Source organism: Euprymna scolopes, chromosome 7 (genome assembly GCF_053919585.1).
Source record: "Euprymna scolopes isolate OS-2025 chromosome 7, ASM5391958v1, whole genome shotgun sequence".
Taxonomy (NCBI): domain Eukaryota; kingdom Metazoa; phylum Mollusca; class Cephalopoda; order Sepiida; family Sepiolidae; genus Euprymna; species Euprymna scolopes.
The window spans coordinates 116,057,494-116,062,631 of NC_136488.1; positions in this window are offsets into that span (position 1 = coordinate 116,057,494).

Genomic DNA, 5,138 nt, shown 5'->3' on the forward strand with positions numbered 1-5,138 from the left:
ATAACCCTTATCCCTGAGTGGGTTTCAGGCCTTGATAAGTGGTGATCACTGTGTAAAAAAAAAAAAAAAAAAAGATACTTTAGAATTAATCATTGGCAATATCTAAAATCTTGTTAATAATGTTGCGTACATCTGTAGAATTAACTTCAAAGTCAGGATTGTGGTCCTTCAAAGTAAAATGTAGAATACAGTGTTTTTCCAGCCCCTGATTACAGTATTCGCTCCCTTTTGGAAATAAGGTACGCTTATGAATAAATCCAGTATCAAATAATCCTTATACACTGTGATATTTACTTTATGTATGAAAACCAAAGAGGGGAGATATAACATATGAGAAATATTTGGAATCAGGTCTCTCCTTACTGTAATTTGATCAGTTGAAACCATAGCAGCAAGTTGTAGTCTCCCTCCCTCCCCATCAAGGCCAGAGGTTTGGGGGAAATATTAGATATTTTGTAATTCATAGGCAAAACTAGGAAAACAAGTGACTATGAAACATTTTATGGCTGTAAAAAAGTGCCCAAAATAGGCTCTAGATGATAGATGATTCCCTTAATGTGTGACCTTAAGGGCAAATGTCACATAGCCCAATAGACAATTCAAATCATTACCTTTCCAGCAAGCCTTCATTTGTTAAATTCTGATCAATAGTCGCTGAGATTTGGAACATATAAAATTTCCAAAAAAGGTATATAAATTTCCAAAAATGGTATATCTATATTAGTGGCCTGGCAAGGCCACAAGAGAGACAACTGAAGCAGCAAAACTTAAGCTGCCTGTCAGGACACTATATATACAAATGTAGGCAAATGTGAGCATATTTTATTGGTTTGAAAATATAGTTTTTTTTTACCAATTGTCATAAAATTTTAACCATAGAATACTATTATAATTTTAAAGCGTGTTTTTAGTTTTAAAAAAAAACTCTGTTAAGCTAGAACAACAAATTGGCTGGCCATAAGCCCTGCACGAAAATCCTTGAAAACCTCTCAAAAAAAAAAAAAAATTAAACAAAATGCTGGTAGAAACATATCAAATAAATGTCAACAATCGACCGAAAATGTTGTTCTACCGGTATTTTCGATTTTCAAGCGATTAAACAAGATTAAAAAGTTAGAATAGGCCAGAAATTATTATCATTTTATGTAAAATTTATGTGCGAAGCTGCTTTCCTTATTTGAAATTCTAAAATAACCGTTTTTTCTTTCCATCACATAGTCATCTAAAAAAAAAAATCTCGTTTTGCGGGAGTGATTTAACTGTTATTATTGTTATTATTATTGTTGTTGTTATTATTATTATTATTATTATTTAGTAGTAGTAGTAGTAGTAGTAGTAGTAGTAGTAGTATTTATCTGTATCTTTTTTACAGTAATGCAAATCAATCTAATAACTGACCAAATCTTTATAGTTATGAGAAAAAGTATGAACATTTCTTCAGATAGAAAAGTTAACAGAGACATCTCTCAATGTTAAGAACGGTTTTCTAAATAGTAAAATTATTATGTAGAAACTCAGTCTTGATATAGGACGGGCTTTGCTAACTATTCTGTTTCTACACGGTTTTCCAATCGTCGGTTCTTTTTAATCGTTTACGAAAATTTCAAATAGTATTGACGACAAGCAAATATTAGGGTTTTTTTTTTTTTTAAAGAAAAGCAAATCCTTTCTCACATTTTTCAATCAATTAAAAGGAAAAAATTTGAGAAAAATATTTAGAAAGATCCACTATTGTAAGGAACACCTTCCTATGCGGATATTACACAGAGATGGGGTGGGTTTACAGTCATTTGAACATTACAAAAGTTTTTTTTTTTACATTTTTACAAAAAAGTATAGAAATTTTAAAAGTATCGGAATCGGTACTTGTATTGAAATCAGGAAACATTTTTGAATCGTCCCATCACTCATATATGTATATGTGTGTGCGTATGTGTTCATATGCATTTTACATGTATACATGCATATATGTGTGTGCATATGTACATTTATAGTTGTATACAAATATCCTATTTTTCTATTAATTCCAATGTATTTAATATTTACAATCAAACTTAGAGTAAAAATACATAATATGCATAAGAATGCATTGGATTTATCTTTTTTTTTCTATAAATGACTGAAATAAGCTTTGGATCTTTAAGTGAAAATACGGTTCAATTTGAAAATTGTGAGAATTCACTTGAAATAGTTTCCATGTGAACATTCATTCTTATCACAACATTCTGTACTTGTTGCTTAAGGCAAGTGATACTCTTGCTATAATTGTATATTGTTTTGCCAAACAGGCACTTGCCATTGCCCCCTTCCCTCCTCTCCCTTTCCCTCGCCCTCTCTTGTCTGTGTCAGTCAACAAATGAACATCATGCATTTAATGTAGCATATTTGGAATTCTAAATGTAAGAGAAGATTTGCCTCGTTTGTTATGTCAAATATTCTTCTGCTAAGGATTTTCTCGACGTTTTCTTTGCAGAGAAACTGTAAAAAAGGGAAGAATGTAAGAAATCGCAACACCTGAATGTCATTTTCCAAAACATTACTTTATTCATTTTAATTGTGATATATATATATATATATATATATATATATATATATATATATATATATATATATATATATATATATATATATATATATATATATATATATATGTCTTTACGTAAGCAGTAGTGCATGTTTCGGTCTACTAGTATTTACTAACCAGAGACCTCATCAGGCAACAACCCTTATTTCCGAAAATTCCACTTTCAAAAATAAGGGTTGTTGCCTGATGAGGTCTCTAGTTAGTAAATACTAGTAGACCGAAACATGCTCATGACTGTGTAGCAACACACTACTGCTGCTTATGTAAAGACAAATGTAACCTGCTCTACTTATGTATTGAGCACTCTTGTATGAACCTCGTTATATTTCACTGGTTACCCTACCTTTGAAAAATGGCAACCTCAAATTTATATATATATATATATATATATATATATATATATATATATATATATATATATATATATATATATTATTCATTTTGTGATATATATATATAGAGAGAGAGATTATTCATTTTAATTGTGATATATATATTATTCATTTTAATTGTAATATATATATATATATTCATTTTAATTGTGATATATATATATATATATTATTCATTTTAATTGTGATATATATATATATATATATTATTCATTTTAGTTGCAATATATATATTATTCATTTAAATTGTGATATATATATTATTCATTTTAATTGTGATATGTATAATATTCATTTTAATTGTGATATATATATTATTCATTTTAATTGTGATATATATATTATTCATTTAAATTGTGATATATATATTATTCATTTTAATTGTGATACATATATTATTCATTTAAATTGTGATATATATATTATTCATTTAAATTGTGACATATATTATTCATTTTAATTGTGATATATATATTATTCATTTAAATTGTGATATATATATTATTCATTTAAACTGTGATATATGTATTATTCATTTTAATTGTGATACATATATTATTCATTTAAATTGTGATATATATATTATTCATTTAAATTGTGATATATGTATTATTCATTTTAATTGTGATACATATATTATTCATTTAAATTGTGATATATATATTATTCATTTAAATTGTGATATATATATTATTCATTTTAATTGTGATATATATATATATTTCATTTTAATTGTGATATCTCTATCTATCTTCTATATAAATAAAATGAACTCATTTTTTCCCGTCTGATTTTGACATTAATAGGATTAAAAATACTGATATTTCATGCAAATATAATATGCACAAACGGCAGAACAATATCTGAGGTGTGTTATAGGCTTATTATTTCTCAAATTCCTCGATAATCTTAGATTTCTATACTTTTTCTGCTGAGAAGTCACGGCCAAAATCGGTTAAGATCAATGGAAGTGGTAAAATATTTTCTCTCTAATAAATTCCTCCTCCCCCTGCCACCACTTAACACCGTTTGGGGATCGTTCACAAGGAATAGTTGAGAAGAGAACACCGGTTTGGCTTCGTAGTTCTTTCATGTGAAGTTATTTAAAATCACTAAACTAAGCTGCAGTGCTCTGCGGCGTAGTGGTTAGCGTGCTGGACAATTCACATTATATTTTCACGTTCGCACCGACCTACCGTAGTCGTTTTTTTTTTTTTTTTTTTTTTCCTAAACAACTGGAATGGACTTTTCTTGGTGGCCGAACTGTTAACGTTGCAGATGTTTTTTTTTTTTTTTTTTTTTTTTTTTTTTTCCACACTTTATTTTCCTACTTTTACTCATGACTCCGGGTTTGATCCTTCCTACTTACCTACCATAACATTTTTTAAAACTCCACCCCCCGTCCCGGAAACAAACACTCGGGCAACGCCGGGTACCTCCGCTAGTATATATATATATATATATATATATATATATATATATATATATATATATATATGTAGATATATTATTAATTTTAATTCTTATATATATATATATATATATATATGTATATATATATATATATTATTCATTTAAATTGTCATATATATATGTATATATATATATATATTATTCATTTTGTCATATATATATGTATATATATATATATATTATTCATTTTAATTGTTATATATATATATATATATATATATATATATATATATATATATATATACTCGGGTTTTTTTATATTCAAAAGTAATGGACTAATGAATTCAACGAGGTTGTTAAATAGTGCTCAATAAAAAGAGCTGATAATACTTGTTTATTGTTATATAAACATGCTCACATCCCGCTGCTACAAATAGCCACTTGTTTCAATCAAACAACAGATATCATCAGGCAGCGACTTGACTATTCAAAAGTTCAATGAATAATGGATTTTTATTTTAGGTAGGAACTCTTTAGAAGTTGGAGTTAAAAAACTTAAAACACAGGACTTTAATTAAATAAAAAAGTAAAAAGGGAGAGGCAATTTAAATAAAGTTAAAAGATTACAATGGGGGAGAGTGATTGAGAAGAGAAAAAAAAGGAATAGAGACAGAAATAGAGAAAGAAAATAGAGAGAAAACAAAATAGAGAGAAAAAGAAGAGAGAATATATATATATATATATATATA